The 13,204-nt window shown below is 40.8% G+C and overlaps 1 long non-coding RNA gene across 7 annotated transcripts in view; it reads right to left on the reverse strand.

Annotated features, from left to right (window-relative positions):
• Positions 1–13,204, reverse strand: part of LOC107502447 — a 607,862-nt gene that overhangs the window by 480,547 nt on the left and 114,111 nt on the right. For 6 of the 7 annotated variants that reach the window (XR_004952152.1, XR_004952149.1, XR_004952151.1 and 3 more), the window contains exon 4: positions 10,666–10,760. The exons of the other annotated variant lie outside the window; for it this stretch is intronic. This is a non-coding gene — a long non-coding RNA (uncharacterized LOC107502447). The remainder of the gene's footprint in view (positions 1–10,665; positions 10,761–13,204) is intronic. 7 annotated transcript variants of the gene reach the window in all.

Genomic DNA, 13,204 nt, shown 5'->3' on the forward strand with positions numbered 1-13,204 from the left:
CTATTGTCTTGCCTCTCCACTTAATTTTATACCACTGGGTCCATGGTAGGTGCTCAGTAACTGTCATGCATAACATCAAGTAGAAATAACAGAACTTTGGAACCTCAACAACTCTGAAAGGTAGGTATTCTAACATTGGTTTTATAGAAAATAAGGTTAAATGACTTGCGTATGTTAAATGACTTGTTCAAGGCGATATAGCTGCTAAGCTTATGCATCCAATATTTGGACCCAATCAGAACAGGGCTTTTCAAGTCCAGATGTGGGCAGTACTCTACAGTACTCTTCAGAAGCTTGATGATGAAACAGCAAAATTGAAAGTAGAACTCACCCAAAACTTTCAGCTAATTAAAAATAAATTCATGAGGCTCTGCTATAAATAGCAATAATTTTAACTTGTAAATTCCCACTATTAATATAAACAAATCTCTGACTCACATAATCTAAGGTGGCAGGCTACGTCACAGTCACTGGAAGAGCTTTATAAAAGTACAGATTCTCAAAGTTTACTCCTAGAAAATCTGATTGAAGAAGTATATTTACAAAGTCCCAATGATTATGCACAGACAGGTGCAGAAACCATGGATCTAAGTACATTCCTAGATTAAAGCTCTCACAGTATTTTTAACTGGAAGAAATGTGGGACACCACTTAATCCTTTGGTTGCAAAAGGTCTCATCTTGAGGGCCAAGTGCAAATGATAAATAATGCTGCCAGGAGGATCAGTACAGGCAGATTCCAAGCAGCATCCAGGCTTGATCAGACAGAGTTCCCAGGTTAATTAATGATGTCTGTCATAGATGAGGAGGTGGGGAGAAAGCACTGCGCTGATCCTGCCCCTTCGTTTTCCAGCTCTGCATGTCCCAAAACACACATTTTAGTGACATGGGATTAAAATCCAGGCTTCCTCACTCCTAGTCTGGTGCTTTATTTAAAACAATTCCCATTATCCATAATAAGGTTTATCAGCAATGCTGGTTTCTAGAGTGCTTCTGGTTGGTTGGTGTATGGCAGAAAAAGCCAACATTTACTTTTCTTGAAAGATTAAAGCAAATCCGCCCTAATTGTTCCTACTTGTTAATGCCTCAGCTACTTTAAAAGGTAGGTAGAATATTTTATTCCATTATTAGCTATAAAATTTTAAATACTGAGATCCCTTGAGAATTAATCATGAAGAATCATATGTTTAAAAAGAAAAAAAGCCTAGCACAGTTTCTGACTTGTATTCATACTAAAGAATACATGACTAATATACGATCTTTTCTTGAAAGTAGGTTTTGATGAAAGCATATGGCAAAAAGAAAAAATATATACTGGATGCCTGAAGGGAAGAGAGAACATCACTGAGGGAGAAAAAATGTCTAAGAGAGGATGGCTAGGGTACCAAGGGAACTGGTCGGCTTCGCAACTGCACCTACAATAGCCTAGTCAGAAGATGTGGCCACCTCGCCCTCATATGGGGCCTTAAGCAAGTTACCTGGCACTCATCCATAAGTATGGGTAATAACTCCTACCCCTCAGAGTGGTTTGAGAATTAATCAAGAAAAATCTTATGCTCCAGAAAGGGCTCAGCACATTTCCTGGCATATAAAGTTCCTTGGTAAACTTAGTTCATTAATCTATAACTTAGACTTAGGCAAAGAACTTCATGTGTACTGAGAAACCTCATGAAAATCAAAACAAGTTCTATTCAACTCAGGGCCCTATTGAACTGAGACCCCCTTGAGTCATCTAAGACTGAAAGCCAAAGGCCATGGTCACAGGAAGAAACACTGTGCTGTTACAGACCCAGGAAGTCTGGGCTAGTCACAGAGTCAAGAATTCCAAGATCTAAAAGACCTGCAAGATCAAGTAGTAGTCCATCCAGGTAGTTTACAAACCAGGAAACTCCAAACCACAGGAGAGTCTCAGGTAGGTGGCCCCTTGTCCCAGCCTCTCTAAGCTGTGTGTCTGGGCAGCACTACAGGAAAACAGGTATTTCTGGCACTGGGAAGTTCCATTGGTAGACTGAACACAAAGCACTATAGAGAACTAAACATTTTGACTTCTTCCCTTCTCTAGCGTGTCTACCGAATATTTCCAATAGGTGCTTTTGAACAACACCTATTCTGAGGTGATATGGGTAAATTGCAAAACATTAATTTACTATTAACATAATTACAGGGTTTTTTCTGCTCTCTAGAATTTGTTTAGTGCTTGGGGCCAAATCCCTTTCACTCTCACAATACCTCCTTTGTTTTAAAAAGGAGATACTACAGTGTCTGGCTGGTGGGGGGAAAGTGCCCTTTGAAATTTCCTGTTATCACAGTCATAAGCTGCCTCTAATCAGAGGCAGCGCAATAAATAGGCACCAGGCTTCTTCAAAATGCCTACAGTCTGCTAAGAATTAAATGTCTTCCTTTGCATCTCTCCTCAAAATATATTTTTAAATAGTTGCTCAGTCCTTAGCTTTCCCTAATAAGGTTCCATTTAAATAAATTTGGAAATATTTTCCTTCCTTTAAAGAAAGCCACTGAATTTGGAAACGTCAGATAAAAATACATGTACATTATAAGACTGTCACCTATTTTCAGCTGTTTTTCCAGGCTCTCTCTTTTCCTTTCTTTCTTTCTTTTTTCTCCCTCTGTTTGCTGTCCCCAGCAGCTTCGGGGAGCTTCCTCACCCAAGAGAACAAGGCTCATCAGATCACAAACAATTTCATCTGTTTTCTTGGCTGTAGCCATTATACGAACAAAACTGGCCCCCATCGCCTGATACAGCCCTTCTGAGTCACCCCAGCTCCCTAAACCCCAGCTGAGACCACGTGACTGAAATGAAACCAACTTGCCCTTAACTTTGGAAAATTAGCCACTCTCCTCCTTGCTGTGCCATGTCAAAATTAAAGAGTAAACAGAGGTCCCCCAATCCCCCTGATTGCATTAATCATTCAAATGACGTATTAGCATTCTTCAGACTCTTCTGTTGTGCTTCCAAATTAACACCTCCAGGTTCAAGGGAATAGAAATTAACTGAATTATCTGGCAGCCCCAGATGTCCTAGCATGCTCTTCCTTCTCGCTGATTTAATATGCCTGAAGAACAGTTATGAGGCAGAAACACTGCTAATGGTCAAGAAATAATTTATGACATGTGTAACCGACAGCCTTCGCCCTCCTCCCACATTCAAGATGGCCAGAATCCCGCTGCCACTGCCACTGGGCATGGCCACCTTAACCATGCTCTTTCTCTCCCAGGTCCCAGTGAGAGTGCTAGGGCGGCTCGCCCTACTCAAGAGCCGGGAGTCAAACTCTCCAGTGCCAGCTGGGTAGCACCAGGTACAGAGATGGCCCGTGGAGTCTGTCCTAGAGCAGGATGAGCAGGAAAGGGTGTGAGAGCAGAGCCCGCAGATCAGACAGGGGCCTCTCTGGCATTTCCCAGCTCTGGCCACTAGCAACCTGCTTGTCCGGGCATGAAAAGGAGCTGCGATTCCTCAGAGCTGTGGAAGGGCTTTTTAGAACACTGATGTACTCCTTCACAACAGAAGCCTGTTTCCCTTGGGGGTTAATCCTGTCATTTGGGAGTGTCTCTAGGGCATTAAGCCCTAATTGCTTGCATAACTCCAAGAGGCAAACAGGAAGCTGGCACACACACACATTCACAAGCTTCCTAAAGCATGTAGATCCTGTCCTTCGCTGTGCAGCCCCTTCCAAGCTAAAGCTCCATTCCCCCCACCCATTCTGAGGGGTGGCCCCAAGAGAGGCAGAAGCCTGAGGGGTCACCCAAGAACCTCACCCCATCCTAGCTCCCAGCTGCCAGGCTCTCCAGGAACAAGGAATAGGGGAATGGGGATAGGGGAGGGTCAATGCAAGACAACACCTGAACACAGAGGCCTCAAAATAACAGGCAGAAATTCAAATGCATTCTCCATGCTTTGGTGGGAACTGAAACATCAGATGTTTATTAAATGACATAGCGATGGCGACTACTTTGCACAGCGAGCCCAGAAGTGTATGCTGTCACTTTAAAAAAAATTGAGCTGATGCCAGGCTAGTCATGGTAATGCTCCCATGGCATGATTAGATTCATGCCCAGGGTTGTATTTGCATATGATATTCAGGGCATGATTTTTTTATTGTTCTTAATCAGAGCCGAATGTCAACAAAATAAATGAAGTTGCGAGTTGAAGTGAAATTTTTATCACATCAGGGATGTGCTTTTTCTCCCATTTATCACAGCCCATATTGAGAGAGTGAAATTTTTTGAAAATGTGGTAATCAATGGAAGAGCTCCATATGGCAGGGATCAAAGGTGTTACATAGTGTGTGGTTCTGCTTTATTGCCAGCCAGTACTGTTAATTGGACAACAAGATCAGAGGCAATATTAAAATCCAATTAAATTGATATGAACAGATTGCCAAGTGATGTACACTAATGTATAATTGAGTATCAAGCAAATGCAAGTCCCCATCTTCTGCTTCTACCTTCTGAATAAATGATGGCGCCATAGAGGACAGAAACAAGTTTGCACATTAGCTCCACAGCTCTGGGCTCTCATTTGTTACTTTCGGAGTTGATGGCTTTTGGTTTTCTTCCTAGTCTGTCTTAAAGAGACAGACCCTTCCCCTGTCCCCCAAGCCTCTACCCCTGACCCCCCAACCTGGGACGGGTTCTCCTCCCCGAAATCATTTTTCCCTTTCAGAGCTTGGAAATGAAATCCATGTTTCTATGCTTCATTACATGTCTATTATATAGCAGGTCCTAAAGAGCAGTGCATTGATAATAGATTGTGCTAGCTGTAAATGATCTGTCCATCCAGAGCAGAACGCTAACACATTTCTAATGCTGTTTCCCAGATACAAATTATAGCAGAATGTTTCTCAACCCAAAAGAAAAGCAAGAGAGCAAAGCCTGGAATGGGCACTGTTGGAATACCTCTTCACAGAATAAAGGACCAGAACAGCAGTTGTTAAGAGGGCTGTGGGAGCTGTGGATCCCAGCAGTGGATCCCATGGCCCAGTCAGCCACCAGGGCTGCCAGCAGGAGCTGAAGTGGGCCTCCATTCATGCCTCTCTAAACAGGGAAGAGAAGGGATAGAAACGAGAGGAAGGCAGTCCCTCCCACTCAATTAGAGCAATTAGCTCACAGGCCGAGCCTGGGCCAGGCCTGGCTGAATAGGATCCCCCTGCCCCACCGTTTGTTATCTGAGCTGAGCTCACACAAATTAATGAGGAGCAGGAATGAGTAAAGCCAAGGACTGTTGCTGGCAAACACTCTGGGGGCCTAGTCCCTTCCTCCTGTAAGAACAACCCCAGATTACCCCCAACAATAAAATCTGTTAACTTATACAACTTTGCTTAAGAAACAAGCCTGATGGGACGTTGGCAGACTTCCCTGCTGCCAAGCGAGAACTATTGTGGGCAGCCACGAGCTTCTCAGGATTTAAGCCCATGATGGAATGGTAAACGAGGGAGCAGACTGTTTATTCCAGCAGCCAGATTGTCTCTAGCCATAAAGTTCTGTGTTTGGAAAGTTTTTTTCTCCCCGGTATATTAAAAAAAAAAAAATGGGAGAACGGCATGAGGGTGGGGGTACTGAGAAAAGACCATGTTTTGTTATCATTTATTCAAGCTGCGCAAAGAAAAGCAACAAACTACCTGGTTGTGAATGGACTTGCTAAACACATAAACTCATTTCAGCATCTCAAAAAGCTGAAAGGAAAGAAAAAGTCAGAAAGACCTGGGGGTGAGGGGAGAAACTGATGTTGGGATGTGGGGAGGAAGTATTTAATGTAAAGTTTAAGGAATGGGGTTTTAACTAGTTTGGAATTTGAGCTGCAAAATTAGGCACACTTCAATATTGACCCAACATTTATGTCTCTTTACAAACAGGTTCACACTTTCAAAAATTAGTGGACCTTAAAAGAACTGAGATGATATCTACACTCATACACCACACTTTGAATTTTCTTTTTTTGGCTTATAATAGTCAGAACAAGTGGTTTCCTGATCAGCAGCTACTTACTAAGCGATTGTTGAACCAAAATGATGTTTTGTTTTCTTTCTCCCAAACCCTCCTGACTCAGGTAGGTCCAAACAGCCTCAGTCTGCAATTCACCTTGAAAGTGGAGCAAAGAGAAACTCCAAGTGAAATCTGACCTACTAGGCACCCAGAAATATTGTTTAAAAATGAGAGCCCACCTACATGAACCATAACAGATGAAGGCAGCCAAGGATGGCCTCCTATTAAACCAGGAAAGCGAGACCAGACCATCTTCTTCCTAAAGCAGAGTTGTGCTTTTCAACAAGGCAGCCAGCTCAGGGCTGTAACTCCTCTCTGCTTATCACCAGGGTGGGAGCTGCCCCACAAACGATGGAAAGACAGACTCCCTGGCACGGGTATCGAAAGGTCTCTGGGAACTAGGTTTGGGTGACTTCTAGAGTCTGCTCTTTGGAGTAATCGCTTGGTGCTTACAGGCCCATACCATGACTACTAGGAAGCCATAAAAGCAGTCCAAGAATAGGCGGAAAAAATAAAACAAAAAAGCCCTGAAATGCATGATGGAACTTAATAGAACTTGATGAAATTTTAGCAAAATAAATGGAGTAGCTTAGAACAAACAAAAACCAAACTGTTTATCTTGAAACAATAGCAGCCCTACTGCGGAACAGTGCCCCAGCACTCCTGGGCCTGTTCTGGTCCTCGAAATGTGAAAAACCAAAAAATTGAAGAAACAGGTATGTCAATTGCAATGGCTCCCACTTAAGAACTGCTTCTGGGTGCCAAGCACTGTGCTGTGTATTTCACAACCTTTCCTCTTTAAATCACCACCACAATCTGCAAAGTGGTAAATATTATCCTCATTTTTCAGAGAAAGAAAACAAATCTCAGACAAGTAACTCCTCTGAGGTCATCTAGGAGACAGACAAAACTAGAATTTAAATCCAGGCCTGCCTGTCTTTAATTCAAATTTTATTTTCTTATTTCTAGTCTATATAATCCAGAGTTCCTACAGAAGAAAAGACAAATCATTCTAAAGTCTATTTAAACTGCAAACTCACCATCACCACACAGAGACCTGGATTCAAGATGCTTAAAGAAATGAGGGTTATTCCTGAAAAAGACTAAGGAAAACTAGGAAGGTGGTTCTGAAGACAGCACATCACGAATACGGGGGTCTGGGTGTCAGGATTTCTATTTACACATTCTATGGTTTCCAGTAGGTCACTGAGTCTCCCTCCCTATGTCCTTCTACTACCTCTAGGAGCAGAGGCACCAGCAACCTACCTGTCTCTCTTAAAAGTAAATTACTTATAGGCAATGAAATAATTCTAAATTCTTTAGGAAAAAGTCCACCCAAATCACCAGTATTACCATATAATCATGTTGTAGTTATCAGGGCTGTCCTCACTTATTCTGATCCTCCTCCAGGCAGCATGGTAGGATTTGATCTAGGTGTAGCCGTGTGTCTTGCCTTATCCAATGCAGAAGATGATAAATGTCACTTCCAAGTAGATTTAAGACCTGCATGATCTACTGTACCCTTTCCTCCTTATGGCAATGACGTGGGAGGACATGGTAAAACGAAGCCTCCCTATCACCTTCACTCCCTGCGTGACTAGAAGAGCAGAGCCTGCCTGTTGACCCTTGATGAGCATGTAGCATTAGTGTAAAGTCATGAGATGTTTGGGCTAGTTTGTTACTGCAGCATAACCTAGATCACGTGATGGATACGACCTACATATAAGACCTGTTTCTGGAGAATACCAACACGGGAAACAAGCCTGAAAGTAAAGAATTCAAATGAAGAAAATCCATTCATTTAAGAAATAATTATAAGCACTTATTTTTCTGACAGGATATGCTGATGTGCTAGAGATACATTATTCTTCTTGAACTAGGAAATCCAAAGGCCATCTTCTGTCAGAAAAACAAGCAGTGTTCTTTTAAGGAACTGATTTAAAATTAGAAAAATTTGCCTTTGACAGATATTTTTAAATACCAAAAAAGATTTATAGTCTAGGAAAAAAATTCCCCTCCCCAAAGTTCCCTACAAATCTATCTCTCCAGCAAATCTAGCTAGACGTTTTCATTCTCTTTAATTCTCTGTAGTTATTAACTTTTAAAAGTACAGCTAACTACACCTTAAAGAGGGAAAACTTTAATCTAGATGAATTAAAAATATTCTAAGGTGGTAACTATCATTTCTATAGACTTCTTTTAAAGAAAAATATTATACCAGTATTAAAAAAATAAAATAAAACCTCCACCCCAAGGGGGAATAAATCTTTATTTCCACTTGGAGCCAAATAAATAATCAACAAACTCATGATTTCCTCATTTAATAAGGTTTATATAAACTTCAGTTTTGTTTGTGAGAAAACAATTGTCCACTGTAATGAGCTTATCCTACAGCTTTACTCTTTTTGCCATCTCCTATGGGCTTACTTTCCAGGGCTACTAAGGTTTTCACATTTCTAAGCAGTGGCAATCCATCATAAACAACCTAATCGTACATGCCATAAAAATCCTAGAAAAAACAGTTTTGGACACTTGTTATATGAGAAGATGTGAAATTCTACAGTCTCATGACTATTTTTTCAAATCTTTTCCATTTTCATAATTGTTTATCAGATTTTCCTTAGTTAAGCTTTTATACATATCAGACAGCAATTCACGTTTATAAATATAAATATATATTTACAAGTCTCAGAACAAAGTTAGACAGTGGAGTGGTCAGAAGCAGCATAATACTGGAGAATTCCCAAGTTTGGCTATTGCCCATCTTCGTCCTCTGGGCAAATCCTATCACCTCTCTGCACCTCTGCCATTTCACTTATAGAACAAGGAGATCAGGCCAGATACTCTGAAACGCCCCTTCTTGTTTATCTGTCCATGGATCTACTACTGAAGCTGCTTCCAGTTTACAAATGATATTGAGTAAATTAAGTCTGTATAGCTAGGATTATAAGTGGGTAGAAATATGTCAGCCAACAGCAAAAAACGAAAACTCAAACATGAAAAGAGTTATGACATCAGAATGGAAAGACTGCTAGAAATTTTTCTTCTTTTTTTCTTTCTCAAAAGTCACTTAATGTTATCGCTACAATTTATTTCTACAACTTTAAAAATCAATAAAAATTAAAAAAATATAATCGTCTGTGTTCACAACGATGCTCAACAATGCTTGAGTACAAATCCCTTCTTTAGATAAGTACATAACATTTGCTACACACAAATACATATGATTATCAATTCCAGTTTTTTCAACAGCAAAATTCTCTTAAACACTACAATTTTTGTGTCCTATAAACTAATTTGGCAAACATTTTCATTTTTCATTTGTCTGTTTTGGCATTGTGCCAAGACATGTCTACGGTCACTATTCCATCCTATCCACTCATGCACACATGCCTGTAGACATGACGAAGCTGGCATTCTCAGGTTAATACTTATGCCAAAGGTCATAAAAGTCATGTAAAGCAGAAGTGTCCAGGGAATTTGGGTCTCTCTCTATTACCTTATTTTCTCCCACGGTCCAAGTTTTGACAACATATTGTGATTACATAATAACTCAGACAGGAAGAAAATTAGACACCATACAGGAAACCCAGGTGAGGCCCCCATGGAGTTACCTGAGTTAGTTATCCTGCTACACTTTAAGTGAGGGAAAAAACAAACCTTTGAGCATTTTGGAGCCCTGCAAAGTCCTACTCACTTCCCTACCCCAATCCCACCCAACCACAAGCAATCTCTTCCTTGGGAGAAATTCTGCCATTTAGAAAACAGTATTTTCTCCAAATCACACACTGATAATAACAAATGAATTATTTCAATCTACAAAACATTTGGTGGTCCAAAGAACCAAAAGTCAGCTACCCCCTTCTCATTCTTGTCTCAAAACAACCCTGAGAAGTGCCTTTTTGACCCCTGCTTTAAGGATCCAGATTCTGAATAGCATGTTCTAAATTATTAGCACCAAAAACATACCTACAGTCCATAAAGAGAAGTCAAGGTTTTAAAATATCTTTCTCTCAAAATACTTGAATAGTTTTCACATGAATTCTACATCCCACGAAACCTAGGAGCTCACCAGAAAAGCAAACTCTCCCAGTGGCTCTAAAACCCATACCTGCAAGATCTTAAATCTGTTTGCTGCCAACACTCCTCTGAAGTTCTCAAAGAGAAAAAAGGCAACTGACATGGACCCCCTTCTCAACAGTGAGACTGACTTTGGTATCGACATGCCTCCTCCCACCTAAACAAAATAAAAATGCAAAGAGCAGGGAGCCAACAGGAGTCCTTGGTAACAGCCAAAAGACTGAGACAATAGTTTCAGCAGCATTTTCCCTTCTCAGAAGCTTCAATCATTCATCCCATGGTCATTTTAAAGGCAGTTCCTGTTTTCTTCTCCAGCTAGTGATCTAGCTTTTATAATAAACAAATAAACAACAACAACAAAAAAATTTTAAGTCTCTGGTCTTGTCACATTTTAGAATGTGCTTCGTCCACCTAAGACTGGGAGCTCCTTAAAAAAGACAGGGAACTGTGAAGGGAGGCAATAACTGGAACGAGAACTGCCTGAGAATCCCTGAGACCATGCCCTGTGCTGTCCAACATCCCACAGCAAATGAGTACCCAGACTCTGGAGCCAAGCTACCTAGGTTGTTACCTCAGCTCTACCACTTACCAGCTGTAATCTTGGGCAATTGGTTTCATCTTCCTATGTCTCCATTTCCTCATCAGTGTAACAGAGATAATAATAGTGCCTTCTTCACTGGGTCACTGTGAAGATTAAATGAATATTTATAATAGTAACTGGTACAAGGTAACTGATACATATTAGCTATTATTATCACCAATTTAGCTAATGTATGTCTTTGGATAAGTAATCATTTCCTCTCCTTGAGTTTCCATGTTCAAAATGAAATTAATAATATCCTTATCCACCCAAATCTCCTCACAGGGTTGTTGAAAAGCTCAAATAACCCAATTGGTATGAAAAGTTCTTTGGGATGGAAAAATGCATCACAGTAATAGCTGTACTATATTACTTTTCAATATTATACCTCGGTCAATTAAAATTGAGTCCTTCATTTTAAAGGAATCAAAAGGAAAGAGAAAACCAATCCTGGATTGACCAGAACTCCACCATGGGCCAAGCTGAGGGGAAGACTGGGAAGGGAATGTGCCAGTCTGGTTTTTCCTTCCAAAAGTATATTTCGACCCCCCTCTATGGACTGAATCGGGGGGATGTGAGGACAAAGGTGCATCATTGTGGCTCTATAACAGGTCATTTGTGTTTGCTTGGAGAAGCAAGACAATATACTTTTCAATCAATTCTTTCTTACAAGAGTACTCTGAAATCAGAAATGTTTTCAGTGCTGCTAGTAATTGCTGAGGTGGGGAAGGTAATGCAATTTCTAACCCTAATAACTGTCCTTGTGGGGCAGAGGGGACTAGCAGATGTTTCTGTCAGAAATGCCCAATCCCAATAGCCAGCCAAGCCAAATGAGGATTTGGAGTTTAGGCCTCACAAAAGCAAGCCACCAGCTCTCCCCAAATATTGGTTGGACTGAACCGTTGGACTGAAATGACCAGCTGTGCTGATGTCAGGTGAGCATGGTTGGAAGCGACCAGATGCCAAATGAGTCAACACCACTGATACTCCTAGTCAATAATTAAATGCAACTCTCATTTTTTTAATTCTGTCATCCCAATCCTACACACCCTCGACAGTGTAAGTCTGTCTTTTCCAAACTGCATCCACTTTCTCTTTCTCCCTAAAGAGATGTGTCCTGGGCTATCAGCATTATTTCTACTTACGTCAGGGCCCACACAGTCTACGTGGTCTTCAGTAATTGTTTTACCTCCGCCAAAAAAACTCATCCCTCTCTTTTTATTTAACTTGCCATGCATGCAAAGACAACTTTAGTATTACATATTTATGAAAATAATAATAACTGACATTTATTCAGTTTACTCTGAGCTAGACACTGACCTCGATATTTCACATAAATTATCTTAATCTCAAAACACATTTATGAGGTAAAGACTATTATTATCCCCTTTTATAGATGAACAGACTAAGGCATAGAGATGGCAAATATTGTGCTGATGGCCATTTAACATTTATGTGGAATATCTAGACATTGGTAGAACCAGGATATTAGTCCAGGAAGTCTGATTCACAGAGCCCCAGACTTTAGCAAAGTGCAGCGTACTACAAAATACACACATGAAGCCATGTGTCTTCACAATTATACAACCTGAAGTAATTTTATTTTACACTGGCATCCCTAGAGTCGGCAACTCTGGTAGATTTGTCTCAGATCTTTTCCAGGTACACAAGAAAGGACAGCTTTAACGTTCTTTGAGTAACAACACAGGTTCTTCTTAGCTTGATCCCAAGGATCCAGTTTTCACACATACAACTATGTCTAACTACATGAATATTCCTCCTCGCTGTGTACGAACTTCCAAAAACATAATTACATCTTCCAAGTGGGATGCTATATCTTTGTCAATCAAAATATAGTCAATAGATGGTCAAGAACTTATTGTGCCTGCCCCTGGGAATATAGTGATGAAAGTAGCACTTACGGACCCTGACCGGATGGAGTTTTTACAGTCTTATAGGGAAGACAGACATCAAGGGAATGACTGTAAATAATTAAGAAATGAATGACAACAAAGCAAAATGCTCTAAAGAAAAATACAGGGTTCTTTTGTGAAAATGGAGGAAAAGAGAGGGGTAGCTAATTTCCTTTAAACCTATGGTATCCTTCTTGGAATCTGAACTGAATGCTTTCAAAATTACCCCAAATCCTAAAATCACTTAATAAATATTTCTGAATTAATATCCTAGACAAAGGAAATGAGGTAATGCTTGCAAACAAGAGAAACACGTGGCAGTTTCTTTATACTCCCAGTATAAAGTTGAAATGAGCTTGAACAGAGAATGACAAGAAATACAGGGCACACTTTGCTGTGGTTATGGCACTAGCCACACAAGCCGGAATGTTTTGGGCCTCACTTTCATGAGGCTTAATACAATCAGGAAGAGCTTAGAAACCCAGCCAGAATAAATACCCCACCAGGAGCCTGATCAAGGAGAGAACCAAAACCCAACCAGCCTGGGCCCCCTTGTGGTGCCCAGACACACATGTGGGAGGCTCCTGGTGAAAGCCAAAAATGCTGGCCCCCTCTGGGGGTTCCCCACCCTCCAT

The sequence above is a fragment of the Rousettus aegyptiacus genome, unplaced genomic scaffold (genome assembly GCF_014176215.1).
Source record: "Rousettus aegyptiacus isolate mRouAeg1 unplaced genomic scaffold, mRouAeg1.p scaffold_m13_p_7, whole genome shotgun sequence".
Taxonomy (NCBI): Eukaryota; Metazoa; Chordata; class Mammalia; order Chiroptera; family Pteropodidae; genus Rousettus; species Rousettus aegyptiacus.